Source organism: Protopterus annectens, chromosome 1.part2 (assembly GCF_019279795.1).
Source record: "Protopterus annectens isolate FY-2018-M chromosome 1.part2, PAN1.0, whole genome shotgun sequence".
Taxonomy (NCBI): domain Eukaryota; kingdom Metazoa; phylum Chordata; order Ceratodontiformes; family Protopteridae; genus Protopterus; species Protopterus annectens.
This window is the reverse complement of record NC_056727.1, coordinates 577522922-577542030: the sequence shown is the minus strand read 5'-3', so window position 1 is coordinate 577542030 and position 19109 is coordinate 577522922.

Here is a 19109-nt window from a genome sequence, read left to right as displayed (position 1 = left end):
TCTCAGAAGTAGCAATGTCCACTGTAACACCAGTTTTAAGGAAGCCAGGAGCAGGTACATGTCACAGCTAGCATCAGACACATGAAAAGCATCACCTGCCCAGTAGCAGATATGCTGGGACACTGTTCAGGCTCATTCCACTGCCAAAGTGGGTCAGCTAGAGGTTGTCGAAGTACTGTGCAGTATATGTGAGGAATTCCTTCAGTACATGGAAATGGGATAATTTTGTGATCACATTCATGCACATAATGGTGGTATACACAGCAGCCATCCCCACCTCTGTGTGCATAATAGTCAGAATCCACCATAATCAAATAGGAAACAGTTGTGGACATGGACGAAGATAAGGTACAATCCAGACAAGTGGGAGCATTGCACGTCACACATCACATGATACTCAGGAATGGAAAACGTGATGGGAACATATCATAAAAGAAGTCAGGCAGGCCTTATCACTATTTGTCTACATGTACTAGAACCTTTCATTCGAGGTCTTGGTTATACAGCATGTGAGATCACTGTAGGATTACCTGCATGCAGTAGGTCACCTCTTCACAGCAAATCAATATCAAACTCATGTGCTAGCACTTCCTTATGATTACAGGGGCCATCACCCACAGTGTCCTTAGGGACATTGTGTATGAAACATATCACCTACTATAAGTCAGGGTGCAGAGTGCAACTATTGAAAATATCACATGTGACAATTTAGCAGCATCTATTTAACTGAGTAATGCTAATGCTTACAACAACAGGAAAGATTTCAAAAAAAAGATTAAAAATGGTGGGTGCCTGTCCTACCAACAAAACTAACACTATTGTCACTTCAACCTCAGCACTGCACAAATACAGACTGCTACTACTTCTGATGACAGAAGGGTCGGTGTCAGTGACAGACTGAATTATTGATAAGCAGGACCTTAATAGATAAAATATATTATTTATTTATCAGAAAAAGTATAGAAATATTACAACATGTCAACAGAAATGTTATACAGTTTTCATTTGCTGTGGAATACAGCGCATAAACTGCAGGGTGGAATACAGCACAGCACATGGTGAAGTATATATATATGTATTTCTTCAAGTTACTCATTGAAATCTTCCAAGAGTAATTATCAGGCAGTGAACTTTCCAACAGAAGCAGTACCTGCATGTTTTACTGCTGTCCCTAAATGAAACACACATTCAGCAGTACAGTACTAAATGACATATTGCACGTTTTACATCCTGCCAGTGCCATTCATTGCATAGATTTCAGTGAACGATCAGGCATGACTCTGATTATATGGTGCAGTAAACAAAGCAAATATATAAACCACATAAGTAACTGTATTTAAAAAAGTAAAATAAAAATTCTTTAATGATAAAGGAACTGCCTGATGTACTGAGACAATAGGCCTTGCACCAAACAGCATAGCCCATAGATAACACATCATATATTAGTTATACTCTATGTGCTTTTATAATAAAGGTAAAACTACCCTGAATGTCATGGTCCATAGTTTTAGATTAGATGCTGCCCATCTGCCTTTGCAGCCACATACCATGCATGAGCCTGTCACATGGGATTCCTTACTACTGCTGCTGGCCAGCTACCAACACTATGGTCAGTCATGAAAGGATATTTACTGGGAGCTGTACTGCCATTATGGGGAAATTCACCACTAGACTGGTGCATGATCATTTTATCTAGAATGCAACGTGCGGTAAACATCCTGGGCACCCCAAGACTCATCCAGGTAACAGAAATGAGCTTCTAGTAGGCCAAACATTCACTCTATGATAATCCATGTCTGGAAAGGGTGCTATTGTATCTTTCTTCAGCAGCTCCCATAGGATTACATACAAGGGTCATTAGTCATGACCCAGTTGAGTGGCCTGTATCACCTGGGAAACACAATAAATGAAAAAGGTGGGTACAACCAGATAAGGGTGATTTACTACTAAGCAATACATTTTCCAAAGTATAACTAATTACAAAATTATAGTAAAAAAATTTCACTTACCAACGAAGTTACCATTGGACAGCCTACCATGCAGGATGAGGCAGTAGGGTGACCTTGTGTGCCAGATAGAAAAATCATGGGCACTGCCAGGATGCTGGGCTGACACATTGGTGGTGCACCCCTATGTATCACAGAATCATGGGCACTGCCAGGATGCAGGGCTGACACACTGGTGATGCACCCCTATGTATCACAGAATCATGGGCACTGCAAGGATGCAGGGCTGACATGTTGGTGGTGTACCCTGATGCATCACATAATCATGGGCACTGCCAGGATGCAGGGCTGATATGCTGGTGGTGTACCCTGATGCATCACATAATCATGGGCACTGCCAGGATGCAGGGCTGACATGTTGGTGGTGTACACTGATGCATCACATAATCATGGGCACTGCCAGGATGCTGGGCTGACATGCTGGTGGTGTACCCTGATGCATCACATAATCATGGGCACTGCCAGGATGCAGGGCTGACATGTTGGTGGTGTACCCTGATGCATCACATAATCATGGGCACTGCCAGGATGCAGGGCTGACATGCTGGTGGTGTACCCTGATGCATCACATAATCATGGGCACTGCCAGGATGCAGGGCTGACATGTTGGTGGTGTACCCTGATGCATCACATAATCATGGGCACTGCCAGGATGCAGGGCTGACATGCTGGTGGTGTACCCTGATGCATCACATAATCATGGGCACTGCCAGGATGCAGGGCTGACATGCTGGTGGTGTACCCTGATGCATCACATAATCATGGGCACTGCCAGGATGCAGGGCTGACATGTTGGTGGTGTACCCTGATGCATCACATAATCATGGGCACTGCCAGGATGCAGGGCTGACATGTTGGTGGTGTACCCTGATGCATCACATAATCATGGGCACTGCCAGGATGCAGGGCTGACATGGTGGTGCACCTTGATGCATCACATAATCATGGGCACTGCCAGGATGCTGGGCTGACATGGTGATGGTGTACCCTGATGCATCACATAATCATGGGCACTGCCAGGATGCTGGGCTGACATGGTGGTGGTTTACCCTGATGCATCACATACTACTTGGCTGTTGATGGAACTGTAGCCATTCCTATTTTGTATAGCTCCTCCTTGGTCTTAATGGAGTCCTAATTGCAACATGGGTGCAATCTACTGCCCCAAGCACCTCACTGAAATGTGCCATCCCATGGAAGGCATGTATGGTTCTGGCTTGATCCTGTGGTGATGCTGGCTGATAAATATACTGATCCACATGTGCCAAGATTATCTCAAGGAACTGCTGACGTATCCTCAAGGCTCTTAGTCTATCACAAATTTTTTGATTACCAAGTTCTAATGGGTTATTCTTTGTCTGTATCTGTGCTTTCTTGGCCAGTGAGCACCTATTTGCACAAGTGTTTCTGGCTCAGCTAAGACTAGTATCTCACATTGAGAAACAGCTGAGGTGTCAGCAGCAGCAAGCATCTTCACCAAATAAAAGGTAGGTATAAAAGGAAAATTTTTGCCTTTTTTAACATCTGTGTGCATGGTGCTGAATCGCATCAAGAAACAACTTTGAATCACAATCAGGCAGGGAGAGGGCTCATTTGCATTAGAAGTTCTAGACCATTTCTCATTTGAATCTAATTAAGTCTTCATTTGCATAAGTCCATTGAAAGATACCACAAATAACTGCAACTAACCTCTGTGAATCACACTGAAAATGAAAGCTGTGATCTGGGCACATTACCTTTAAGACTAAGCACAATGGCTATAAATACACCCTAAATGTCAGGTGCCACTTTTCTGAAATGTTCACTATAAATACATAGAAAATTCCTTTCAGTGACGTGCAACAATGATTAATATAGTTATTAATATTACATGAAGAGTATTGTGGGATGTCTCATCCCTTACATTCCTTTTATTACATATTAACTTTACATCATAGAAGAGCTGCTGTAAGTGCGACACAACAAAAGGAGTTCAGCACCTTCCATTTTTCTCTCATGCCCAGGGTGCAGAAAATAAATTTACTCTTAGATGTCTAATCACCACATAATCTGCTGCTTTTCAAATGAAATCATTTGTGTTTTCCACTGACATTTAAATGAAAGGATCACTTCCATCGACAAAGCTGTTTCTGACCATGTTTGCTTGCTGGACTTTTACTTAATCATATACTCAAAAATATAAAATTCTTGATAGACTAAGAGTGGACAGAATATTGTTAGGGCTTTAGTAAGTTTTCATGGCCCACAGACAGGAACTGGGGGAAGCTGGCCTTCCTATACCAGAGGATATTAAGGTACATATAGCCCTCACTATACTTGCAATAGGGATCTTCCAGAGACACACTGTGTAGACGTTGGGTATATCTCAGATGTCTGACTTGAGGATAACATATAATCTCACTTCACAAAGGTGGTAACTCTACAGACATATCCAACTATCAGCCCATAGCCATACTGTCCCCCCTTTCAAAAATCTTGGAAAAATGTATTCATATATATCTGCTAGAATACCTATCAACAATCTCCTAACTTCCACCCAACATGGTTTCCAAACTAATCATAGTACCACCACAGTACTAATGTGTTTTACCAATACTGTTAACCAACTTTGTTCTGAGGGTAATCTAGTCTCCTCAACCTTTCTAGACCTGTCAAAGGCATCTGACACCATATCCCATTACAAATTCTTACAAGCCTTAACTGATTTAAGCTTCAGCCAGACAGCAATAGTCTGGTTTAAAGAGTATCTGAATGGCCATCAACAAGCAGTATTATGGCAACAAAACCTCTCCCATCTTCTTCCTGTAACCATAGGAGTTCCACAAGGTTCTATCATTGGGCCACTCCTCTTTACAATCTTCACTAACAAACTTCATACAGCTACAAAAGATTCACCACTCATACAATACTCAGATGCTTCAACTCTTATATGTGCCGCTCCTACCCTCCAACAACTAGAACAAATCACCCAACAGTTACTTGTAGCTATAGAAGCTTGGCTAGCTAATGCTCAACTAATTTTGAACCCCCAAAAAACTCAACTCATCCTATTTCATCCTAACAGAGCCCCTGACACCCCACCAGCATTCAAAATTACCTCTGCCAGTAACAACATTATAACTCCAGTTCCCAGTACCAAACTGGTAGGGGTTACTATTGACAGTAATTTGCTATTCCATAAAAAAGTACATAAAAAACTAGGGTGCATCTACAGGAGTAAACACTATCTCACAGCCGACACCAGAGATACTATTGCAAGAACCCACCTTACCTCAACTTTAATCTATGCATCCCCAGTCCTTACCAACATTAGAAAGGCTGATATGACAAAACTATAAACCTGTTACAATGAAATAGCAAAATTTGCCACCACTGCCACTATCTCAGAAAACTTTCACATCTTGAATTCCCCTCATTACTAAAATACAGTCAGCTCAAAGTGGCCCACCCTATTATAAACCAGCCTGAAAAAACTCCAGCCCTAAAGAAAATACTAACAAACTACTCCAACAAACATATCCTTCACACCAGCAATAAGGCACTATTAGAAATAACAAAAAGCAAAAATCACTCTGGAGCATACTTCTCAACTGTACAGATTTTCGCAGAATGCCCAGATTTTTGCCTTATATTTTTGGTCCGTTTTTAATAAAATTATGGTTTTCTGGCAAATTAGTGGCAAATCATTAAAGACTGAAGTTAGAAAATAATGACAGACATTTGAGTTTTAGACTTCATACCCTTCAGAAAATTCATGCTAATGCAAAACCTGTTATTCTATCACCTTTCTAAGTTTGTAAGAGCAGTATTTCAGAATTGTCCCTATTTGTACCCCTTTTTTATGGCTTTGTCCAGATTTCTTACTCTAAGAGGTTGAGAGGTATGCTCTGGAGAATCCTTCTACTCCAGTTACATTGCCAAAGTCAGGAATAGTCTTCCATTATACATCAAAACCAATACTAATATTGAACAATTCAAAAAATTCCTAAAATCCCACCTATCTGCCTCATGGATATGCCCATGTACTGTACTAGGATAAAAAAAAAAAAAACACTAAATTAACTCCATCCCTGACACTCATAACAATCTTACCAAACATAATTGCTTCTAGTTTCCTCTTCCCTCCCTTTACACATACCTTTGTTAACAATCTCGTAGCCTATACATACAGCTATTAGCTAACCTTGTAAAGCCTGCACTAAAGTAACCAACTCAAACAGAACTAGCTATACAACTTTACTTCTACCAAATAGTAACCTTAGCTACTAGTCTGTTTTTTCTATATTTTTTAATAATCCACCAACTGTAACGTGTTTCTTTACAAAATGATATGTAACTTTTAATAGTGTTTCTCTTACAAAATATTATGTAAAATGTTAAGCTTGTTAACTTCTCTTTTTTGTAAAATTGTTAAGTTTGTCTAATTCTTTGTATGTCTTGGAGCTTTTCTCCCCAGGCCTCCAGTGAAAACAGACATGTTGTCCAGTTGGAATTTCCAGGTAAACCAATGTAACATAAATAAATAAATAACATAAAAAAGTATGCTGCTATTAAAGACAACAGATACTGACCCATTGGAAATAATTTATACATTAAAGAAATACATTGTATTACAGTGGAGAAAGGGCAACTTCCCCGAACCCCACTTTTCCGTGAGTACACTTAGAAAAAACTAAAATGGTTATAGCAGCTGATTTTCAATCATACATGCGGGGTTTTTCACTATTTAATGTAAAAACACATTGATGAACTGTATATATATATATATATATATATATATATATATATATATATATATATATATATATATCTGAGAGTGAGGGAGGTTGAACTATCAATAGACACAATGTCTACAGATAATTAATAGGGATCCATTTATTGCTGCTTCTTCCAAATCTCATCACCATTATGTTCACACTTTATGCTTGTTTTAATTATAAGTTAAAACTTTACTTCCATTACATGTTTAATTTTTGGGGGTTTGTACTGATTATCTGAACTGTACCAAAATGTGAAATATGCCTATCACTTTGTAGTTGATTAAATGTTTAACACGTATCTTTTACTGAATAGAACCCTAGATTCACTGTTTAAATGTAGGTCATGACTCATGAATGGCTACTCATTCAGCTAAGCTTTTGAGCGTGATGAGCAGTGATGAGCAGGAAGTCTGCGATTCAGGGAATGACAGTACATGTTGTGCCTGGATGGAAAACAAGGGATAATAGAATAATATGTTAATGACCATGTAGTGAGCTAAACTGTATGCTTATGAAAAAAAAAACATTGCAGAGTGATTCAGAAACACAGAAAACACATGCAAACACACTGCACTCCCTTTAGCTCTGGATCTGAGCATATGCTGGAATACCACTATAGAAAAACTTTAAAATGTGTTAGAGGTTGCTGCAGCCATTGTAAATCTTTTTTTGCAAGAGGCTTTTATAGAATTTGCTGCTGTTGTTAATGTTGCCAGATGTCGCTCTCAAAGGTGAAGTGTTTTCAGACCATGTTGTACCTATCACAAACTATATGACATAAAAATAGTGGACTACTACAGGGTGTACATGGACACCATACAGGAAATAGTCGACATCTGCTGGCTTCATCTGAGTCCCCATGGCAATTGTGCAGAACTCCTTCTAGTGGATACTAAGTTATATGTAGCTTTATGTATTTTACCTACAGAGACTTTTCATTGACCTACAGGGGAAAAAAGTGGGGGTTTCACAGACATCTGCCTGAAGAATAGTCCATCAGTTTTTCAATGCAAAGCTTCAGCATGTACGGGAGCATATGCGGTTTTCACATACTCCAGAGGGGAGAGCTAGTATCATGCAAAATTTCTATGTCATGGCTCATTTTCCTGAGATACTGGAGGCCATAGGCTGCAACCACATTGAAATAAAAGCCCCACCTTGTGAAACAGGAAGGAGGTACATGAATAGAAAAGAGTAACTGCCAGGTGGTCTGTAATGCACTAGTTGTCATCTACGAAGTGTGTGCGGGCCACCCAGGCAGTTTCCATGACTACCGTATATGGCACACCTGTGACCTCTAAGATTCCAAAGGGTGGCTTCCCACAAGGACATCTAGTGGGAGATGATGGATTTGCAATAGAACCTTGGCTCATGACTCCTATTAGAAACCCACACAACTCCACTGAGCAAGGTTACAACACTGTACACACAGACTAGAAGCATCATGAAGCATGTATTTGAGCTACTCAAGTCACAGTTCTGCTATCTGGAATCATCTGTAAGTGTCCTGCAATATGTTCCTGCCAGCTCTACCAAATAAAGACTGTGTCTGCCATATTACATAACATTATACTTAGAAAACAGCTGCAGCAGGGTGTCCCACTACAAGGATCTCAGTTCCCAGCACCACAGGCAGCAGCAGCTGACACAAGTGAGGGGTCAGATGAGGAGCAAGAAGCAGGGTACAATCTTGGCAGATGGAGGTGGGCACAATATCCATGGCACTGGCTAAGAGGCAATGAATTGCCCATACATCCAGCACTTGATTAACATAAGAGCTCAGCAAATACAAACAGTAACATTGATGTATATGAACAAACCAGATTTTGCCTACCCATGCAATTGCTGGCAACTGTGGGCAACAGACATAAGCATCCCCAGGATAGAACATTCTCAGGATCACTAGCAATGCTTTATGATCAGCCTGTCACTAAGAAATAGTATAATACATAAACAGAAGTAAGTAAACAGCAAAATGATGTCTACCAGGAATATGATAATGAGTGAATTGATATATCTAGTAATAATAGACACCAACCATGATGCATTTTAATAAAACAGGCCATACTTACCTATGCATTTCCTGGACACTCTGTGAATCAGACATAATCTGCCCATGTCAAAAACTCATCCAGAGAATAGGGCAATATCAGCATCATCTGCATGGATGGTTGAGCAAGATATCCTATACAAGTATGAATACAGAAAATAAGCATAAGTTAAGACACAATAACAATTTGAACTTATACAGCATAAATAAGAATTTCTGCCTAATCATGCATCAACTGCTCTCTATGTGCATTAGACATAATCAGATCAGGTGAGAAACTCCTTCAGAGGGAAGGGCACACTCAGCATCACTGCACAACTGGTTGAACGATCTGTCCTTCACAAATACTAATAGCACTACTAGTGCAGAACGTAAACAGACTAAACACAAACTAACTGTGATTATGTATCCAAAGGAAAACAAGACATTTGACTAACCATGCACTGGCTGGCCACTCTGTGCATTAGATATAGACAACCCTAAGTCACAAATTGTGCAAAAGAGAAGGCACGCTCTGCATCACTTGCACATGTATGCATGTGTGTGGGGAGCTTACAGAAGGGCATGTCTTAAACAGGGGAAACATGTGAGAGATGAAATAATAGCAAGTATGCACTTTCAGGACCAGTATGTCCAGATGTGGGGAGGTCCATTGTGAAAAGTTCTTGTGTGTGTGTGTGTGTGTGTGTGTGTGTGTGTGTGTGTGTGTGTGTGTGTGTGTGTGTGTGTGTGTGGTGTCATGGTCAATATTAGGTGTAGTGTGTGTTGGTCTGCAGGAACACAGCCACATCATTTGTGTCAGCAGTACACCCTGGCATCCTGGACAGGTGTGAGTTGTTCATGGTAGAAGAACAATTTCACCCTGGACACCCCTGTCTAGTTGAACTACCTCTGCCAGGAGGTATACTGCTACATCCATGACCCTGGCTAGACATCAGAGTGCTACCAAAATGAACAATGTCCAATGCAGCAGTGAAATGCCTGATATTGCATGAGCAGGATCTGGCACATACATGGCTACAATGGCTTACATGTAATGATGTCCTGGCAGACTGGCCTTGTGGATGCTACTCCTCCCCTAACAACTGATCCAGAACAGACATGACCCTGTCCAGTGTGTCATTTGTCCTGTCCAGAGAGTCACTCACATGCTTCTTGCTGTGTTGTACATCAGAAAGCATGACACGCACTAGTCTTGCACCCTTTTCTGAGGCCCTGCACATATGCTGGGTGGCAGCTACTGACATACTGACCTCAGGGGGAGGTTGGTAAGCATACCTTTTCTGAGCACTTCTACTGACATGCCTGTGTGGTACCTCCCACTCACAGTGTCTAGGCTAAGACTCCAACATATTTGCACCTGAGACTAATACATTACCCTGATCAAGCATTGCTCCATAAACCTGTCCACTCTCAAATGGTTCTCTGTCATGGATATGTGTACGAATACTGATTGTGACTATACTGTGGAGAAAGGATGAGGGAGCCACACTCGCTATGTCTAACATACCACCTGCAGCCCCAGATTGTGCCTATTCATCACTGCCATCATCATCAGAGGATAAGGTTCCTCTAACATCAGATGATAGCAGTTCAACAGTGCTGGAAACAGACAATGCTTTACCTCTGAATAAACAAAATTAATTACAATAAAAATAACCATAACACCTATTTAAAATACCTCAATCACACTTGCAAATAATATAATGTCAGTGACTACTAAATATAACTAAGTAAGCCTATACAATGTGTAGATGGTCATTATGTACCACGTATCTAGACACAGCTGTTGATAGTGGTGGTATAAGCATGCAGGTGACTATCACCTTCAAAGGTGGAAGTAATAAATATTTGAAAAGCATACCTGGGGCATCAATAGGGGAAATCCTCTGGGTCTGTTCTACCTCTGCCCCAACATCCAGCACCACCCTGTGAAACTCTTCTGAGCTGCCACTGCCAGTAACTCTCCACTCCCATACCAGCCTGTGCTCTAACACTGGCCCTTTTAGTCATATCACTTGCCCTATTTCAGGCTATTCTGTAGATATTACCTGGCCACCAACAGTCTGGACATCATCAACCACCTGCCATCAGACATGGCAATGGAAGGGCTTATTAGAGGCACATAAACAAAAGAGCACTCGATCATGGAGATGGGGTCTGCAGTATGACCTTATTCTCAGCATCTGAGAAAAAAGGCTTGTGAGAAGATGGACCCTACTTACTTTCATATTTGGGAGCCATATCTCTGTTGTGATTGAATACAAAATGGATATCAAAAAACAACTTAACACACATTGTACTACAGATCTAATAGTTATGGAACAAAATGTATCAATATATAGTTAGTAAGTAGCATAGTTGAGTGCAAAACAAACATACCCGCACCCTAAAAAAATGCTCCTTAAAAAATGCACTCAACAGTCTAAACCACAATGCAAGTTCCCAAACTTAATGGTAAACATAGTTGTAACCTATGCAAATACAACCAGCACTGTAATATTTCATATTCATCCCTCAAAAAAAAAAATACAAAAGACAGAAAAGAATACCAGATGCAGCAATGCACAAAACTCAAACTAAAAAAAAACATCATAAGCAGAGCAACAATGTGGGGAATGTAAAAAAGGCTTACATAACTTCCTCAGTGACAGTCTAAATGTTTAGCATCTTACAGTAATACTGCAGTCTGTACACATGAATTGTCTGTTGCCTGACTGCCACGCACTACATTTCAGATTACTTGAACAGATTTCATTGAAACACTGCAGGTAGATTGCAAATCATAACTATTTATCAGCATAGTAAGAATGAGCAGTTGTATGGAAGAATTCATATCTTGAAATATTTCATAAAAATTCAATAGCAGAAAAGTTTAGAGTCATAAGACCTGAAGCACTTGGGGAAAAAAAACAATCTTGCCTATTTTGATGGAAGATCCATAACCTACATCTTGCTTATAATGTGTAGATAAACACCTTCTAAACATGTAGAATATGTTTATTAGCCTTAGTTCTTAAGTTCATAGGTTCATAGGTAAGTACTAGACTAGCTACAGGCTAGGCAATTTCCTGTTTTTGTGCTTGAATTAACCCATCCCATTTGGATGGGGATTAGTCTTACCCATCCCATGGTCAATAATTTTACACACACACACACACACACACATATAAATATATATATATATATATATATATATATATATATATATATATATATATATTATATTTATGGTCTACAATCAAAATACCAAAGTTCAAAAAAAAACATACTGAACATCGAAAGGAAACTTCAAATGCCTGCATATTAAGTAGGCATAAACGTTGAATCTGTTGAACGAATTCAGCAGATTTTACATTTATGTTAAATATCAAACATGACGTCAATGTAGGTGCAAAGGTAAGTTAAACTCCTACACTGGCATTCACGTTTAGCTGCGCCCCACACACCCAACCTGCAAACTATATATTACAACTCCGAGATCGCACTACAGTGAGGAAAGGGGTACATTTCCCAATCTGCATTGTACCACGATCTCTACACATTACACAGAGAAGATATCACTGAATGCACAGTTGCATTTGTTGATATTTACTCTCACTCTCATAACATTCGTCAACACGGAAATTGGACAACTGACGTTCGTCATTTCCGTGTCCGTCAAACCTACCATCAACATTTTGATAGTAAACCTATATAGATATATATATATATATATATATATATATATATATATATATATATATATATATATATATATATTTTGTTTAAAGTATATAAAGTTATATACTTTTTATATATATATATATATATATTATATATATATATATATATATATATATATATATATAAAGTTTTGCTATCTATATACCAAGCTTGCTCAAATCAAACTAAGGTATGAAAAATCTCCTTGATTGTATATATGCCACTGTATAGAAATTTTCTGTCATTCATGGATTATGTGTTGTCATATAAAGACATGGAGCTCTGATTGTATATATGCCTCTGTACATACATTTTTTTGTCATTTGTTGTATTTGTACTGTTATGTTATGGAGCTTTTCTCCCCGGGCCTCCCCTGTAAACGGACCTTGTTCCAGTCGGACTTTCCCGGTAAACAAATGTAAAATAAAAATAAAATAAATAAAAATTTTATATATATATATGTATATATATATATATATATATATATATATATATATATATATATATATAGATATAGATATAAATATACATATATACATACGTACACGAGATATGAAAGAACAGAGTATATTAAAAAATAATTGTCATACATTAAACCGGTCTTGATTTGAGTATTGCCATGTCAGTCTGCATATGTAGTACAGAAAAACAGTATCATGTCACAGAAATTACAAGAAAAAATATGACTTGATAAGCGCAATGATATAAACACATTAGTGCAAAATCTTCTTTTTCTTTCGGCTTTTCCCAGTTAGGGGTTGCCACAGCGGATCACCTGTCCGCTCATGATTGGCAGTGGAGTTTTACGGTGTTGAGTTGCCAGCCCGGTGCCCAACCTTCCACAGAAGGCACACACATGCACACACTCACACCTAGGGCCAATTTAGAGTGTCCAATCCACCTATAGCATGTCTTTGGGATGTGGGAGGAAACCGGAGCACCCTGAGGAAACCCACACGACCACAGGGAGGACATGCAGACTCCGCACAGTAGGCACCCCAGCCGAGGATTGAACTGGAGAACCTCTTGTGGTGAGGCAGCAATGCTAACTGCTGCACCACTGCAGCCGTCCCACATTAGTGCAATATAAACTGTATAATTCCTGATAGAACTAAAAATGTAGGTTTTGTTATATAGGTATATTCCCAGTCATCTACATATTTGTAGTCCTCACCTTACACATTTGTAATGTCAGTTCCCCTTTGGCGTTGCTGTTCAAAACACAGAGCCATGGTTTTAATTCCAAGTTGCTATATATAATCAATTTTACATTATTGTATCATGTCACAGCAATGGAATGTCAGTTCCTCTGTGGTGTTGCTAATTAATGCACAGTGCCATGGATTTAATTCCAGGCTGTCACGGCAATGCATCCACTAATAGTAATAAAAATGTACATAAGGACAAAACAGAAACAGCAATATCATGCAGGTGATCACATATTTAGATATAAGAAAATGTTGTGATGATGTGAGGTATTGCCATCTGTGCCAGGGAGAATAGAGCAGTGCATGTGTAACATATGCCAGGATAGCTAGACAGAGTTTTTTAAATAATTTTGTGTTGTTTGACTATCACACTGACTTGTACAGATGCTTGTGTTAAAAATGTATCAACAGTGCTATTATAACTCATTAAATGTTTATGTTTAAACAATGAATTCTGGAAGGGAAGAGTAGAAGTTTTTGAAATTGTTCTAAAATTTTCAGATACTGCAGCAGATCTTAGCAAAGCTCTGAATGTGTATTGTACCAGAGTTGGGTGATCAAATGTGATGTCATTCTATAACCAGCACTGAGAGGATGGAATTCTCATTGCAGTTTGTTTTGTCTTATTTGAAACCTGATATAAAAATCTATGACAGTCAGTTAAGTCAGTTAGTTGAGTTCAATTCAATTAGTTGGAAGCTCATCACCTTGCCTTGTGGAAGCAAGCATCTCAGCATCCTATCTTGCCTTGCTGTATTAAGTTAGCTATGGTACAATTACTCTTTAGACAAGTCAGTAAATACAGTGAGATTAGTTTAGTAGTGTTTCTCTGCATCTGTTTAAATCTGTCCAACTGCAGTATTTTTATTTCTCCTGTGATTGAGACCCTGATGTTTATTGTACTTTGATATTTAGTATTCTCATGTTTTCTATTTTATTATTTATTATTAAATATTTTTATACCTTTCATTGTGGCTGATCTTTTAGAGAATACTTTTAATGTCTTGAGAATGTCTGTTCTTATTTTAGTGAAGACTTGGCCTCTCCGAAAAGCCTGGCTGCTTTGCTTGTACTCTACCATTTATATTTGTATTGATTTTACTCAGTGTAATTGGATACTCTTATAACAGCCTGACAGTGGTAGACTGGTGGCTGCGAGGTTACCCTATAGTCTGGGCAGAAGGTATACAGCTAGTAAATCTGTACCAGCCTTCTTTCCCAGGAGTGTGTGTGTGTGTGTGTGTGTGTGTGTGTGTGTGTGTGTGTGTGTGTGTGTGTGTGTGTGTGTGTGTGTGTGTGTGTGTGTGCGTGTGTGCGTGTGTGTGCGTGTGTGCGCGTGTGTGCGTGTGTGCGTGTGCGTGTGTGTGTGTGTGTGTGTGAAAATCAAATATCCAGGTGTGGGTTTGTCAGCTACTTGGAAATGGGACACAGTGTTCCAAAGTGAGTCTTGTTTGGCATCCGGAAAGACAGAGTTCAGTCCCAGTGGAGCATGTTCTCTGTGTGCTCTTGGGGGAAACTGTGTTTGATGCAAAGAGCTGCATTTGAAAATACTGTGTAAATTCATTCAAGTTTTTAGTGACCGTCTCTCGCCAGTGCAATGGTGAGGATTGAGGCTCCTGGATTACTGGCCCAGGGTAAAGAGAGGCCATCACAAATGTTATAAACCACCTTTGCCAGAGCAATGTCAATTGAAGTGTAACCAGCATAAGCTTGAGTCACTGTATACTGATCAGCACACATGATCAATTGTTACTCCCACATTTCTCACCTAAAATGGACGTTAGAGAAATAATAAATATGGCAATTCTAGGCCACTTATTTGCCATCTCATGTACAAATGTGGTTCTCCATGTTGTCCACCATTGTGACCAGGCTACTGCATGGAAGAACTGGTTTGGATGTCAGTTCTCTGCCATTTATCCTGTTATCTTTGAAGGGAAGACATGGCAGGTGATGTTGAGGTTGGTGCTCTGTTTAGTGTACAGAGGTGATGTTAGGAGGAAAAGTGTTGCATTTTTATTGCTCTCCTCACTGAACTGACGTCCACAAATGGGTGAACAGTTTACATTCAGTAAAACAGGTGAAAACAGGACCTCCTTAACTGATGGAAGAATCGTTATTTATTTATTTGACATTTGTTGACTGGGTTGGTCCAGCTGGGACAGAGCACTTTTCAGTGGAGACCAAGGGGAAAAAAGCTCCACAGTTAATACATACATTGATACCTACAATAGATACATTGATACAATACAAACAAATGTAAGTAGATATATACAAAAGCAGGTTAACATGAATGGGAATTAGTTTGCACATATCAGCACGTATTAAGGTACACTGGGAAGTATAAAGAAATAATACAGATAAAATTTACAAGGCAATGGATAGTGGTTACTGTGTAGTAAAAGGTAGGTAAGTATGGGTTTCTGCACTTAGTCATTCTACTGTTAAAAGCTATACATCAGTACAGATTAAAACTAGTGGAGAGTGGGAGAAGAGGCGTTAGTATGAAAAGGTTTTATAAGTGTGAAGGTTAGAGGCAGAGAGGTAGGTAAGATGGCTTCCAGAGTTGAAAAGGTGAGATATTAGGAGGAAAGTGGGGTTTCACTGAAGTAGGAGAAAGGTGAGAGATTGGGTGGCCTAGGGAGATGGGTCAATCGGGGGGACATAGGATTGACATAGTTTATTTTTGCTTAAGTGATTTTTTACTTTTTAACTTTCTGAATTGGAGTTTGGTTCTAACGGTTCGGATATCAAGTGGTAGTTTGTTCCAGTTATCAGCAGGGTGACAGCTATAAAGGTTTTTTCCTGTGTTGATCTTGGGTTTGTGAATGGACAGAAGATGTTGGTCAAAGCTCTGGAGTGTTCTTGCTGAGATGTAGGAGGAGATGATCGATACGATGCTGCGGCAGAAAGTGGGCTGGTATTGAATAGAATGAATTATGTGAAGCTGAGAGAGGACAAGGTTATGGGGGACTTCTAACCATTTCAGTTTTCTGAGTGCTAAGCAGTGATGAGAGGAGTATGGTAGTTTTGCAGCAAATTTAGCTACTTTCTTATAAGTGGACTCTAGTTTAGAAATAAGTGTTGTCTGTAAATTGGTGAGTATTTGACAGCTGTAGAGAGGGGTTGGTGATAGGTAGGCATGTGATAGAGCTATTTTAGCTGTACTAGAGAGAACATTTTTGTTTCTGTAAAGGAGACCAAGTTTTTGATGGGTTTTCTTTATGTTACTTAGAACATGCAGGTCAAACTGGTGTGGCTTTCCACTGAGATGGGTGTGTTATTGTGGGAGGTGATGAAGAAGGATGGTTTCAGGTGGGCCATTGTTTTTGGTACAAAGAGTAACAGTTTGGTCTTCTTTGGATATAAGATAAGATAAGATGATTTTGGTTGAGCCAGTTTTCAATAGACAAGAAGTAGTCTTGTGTTGTAGTATGTAGCTCGGGAAGGGTATCAGCAATGGACATGACAGTGGAGTCATCTGCATACTGCACTAGTGATGAGCATGGGGTAGAGGTAGATAATTGATTAGTAAAAATATTAAATAGCAGTGGTCCTAGAACTGACCCTTGGGGTACCCCCATCTGTATAGGGCATTCAGGGGAGATAGCTAAGCTCCATTTGAAAGATTGGAAGTGGTTGCTGATGTAACTAGAGAACCAGGAGATAGTGCTGGTAGATAGGTTTAATTGAGAGAGTTTGAAGTTTTAAGAGGAGGGGGTTGGAGATGGTGTCAAATGCCATTGAGAGGTCAAAAGATAGACAGGAGGTTAGTTTATTCTGGCCTCTAGCTTGAGAGATGGTGTTTATGAAGGAAATGAGAGCAGTTGAGGTACTATGACCAGGGTGAAAGCCATGTTGGGTGGGGGTGATTAGGTTCTGTTATGTAAGGTATTGTAGGATTTGTTTGTGTACATTTTTCCAAGATCTTAGAGAGGGTTAATAGAATTGCTATGGGCCTGTAGTTGGATAGTTCGGTGGAGTTGCCTCCTTTATGGATGGGAAGAGTGTAGAACTTTTTTCATATGGCTGGGACTATAGCTTCAGTAATAGATCAGTTGATGAGAATAGAGATGGGTAGGGCTAAGGAGTTGGCAGATAGCTGGAGAAAGAGTAGAGGGAGACCATCTATAGAGGGAAAACAAGGTTTGAGCTTAAGGAGCAAAGATTTTATATATCTGTTGGATACAGTTTTTAATCAGAAAGAATGGGAGGTGTTAGAGGGAGTAGGAGGGATCATGGGTGGGGTGAAGTTAGAGTTTGGGTGATTGATAAGTTTACTATTGGAGTCTATGAAGTAGGAGTTAACCATAGTGGCGGATTGCAGAGGAGTGATAGTGGGGCATGGGTGGAGAGTGGATGGATTACCTGGATGAAGGATTTGATTAATTGTATGCCAGAATTTCTTTGGGTTATGTAGGTGTGTTACTGGGGGATTAGAGTAGTAGTTTCTTTTGTCATTGTTAATTGTTTTCTTAGTAAGGTTACAACATTGTCTGTTCTGTTAGAGGTGAATGGGCAGTTTGGTTTTGGTACAAAGTTTCCAATATTTGTCCCTCTGAGCCATTAGGGAATGGGTGGAGGGAGTTAGCCAAGGGGATATGGCAGATTTTATTCTGACATTGCGTATGAGAGCAAGGGAGTTGAGTATGTTAAGGAATATGTTACTAAATTCCATGACAACTTCATCAAGGAGTAACTGTGTGAGAAAGGTTCAGTTGATAGCAGAGAGCTGACTGGTTAGTTCATTGGGAAGTTTTCTAGTTTATGGCATGCTTTGATTGTATGGAGTTTGAGTATGTGTGGAGTAAAACGGAGGACTTTGGTTGGGGAGTGGTCCCTGAGGGTGTTGGGTAGGGTTTTGGGGAAGTGATATTTATGTGAATGTGATACTAGGATCCAGTCAAGTATAGCAGAATGGGTATTGGATTTAGTGGTATAAGTAGGTGTAGGAATTAGATGGGTGAAACCATGTAAGTTAATGGAGGTGGAGGGGGATATGGTGGTGAGTTTTGACCAGATGATGTTGACATCTCCCATGATTATATCCTCATTCTGGAGCTCAGAGGAGAGAGAAGAAAGAATACTTTCTAGGACTGTGATGTTGTCACCAGGTGAAATGTAGATTGCAGCAATGTTAAATGAGGTGTGGGATTAATTTTACAGTTGCCCAAAAGGAGTTCTGCAGGAGAGTATGGAGGGGGACATTAGAGGGGTTAGTGTGAGGTTTTCAGTGTACATGATAGCAGCACCTCCTCTTTTTTTTGGGTTCAATATAGTCTTAGGATGTTATAGCTAGGGGGAAGGATGTCTTCATCTAGGATGTGGGGTTTTAGCCAAGTCTTTCTAAGGGCTATGATGTCAGGGGAGTGCTGTGAGA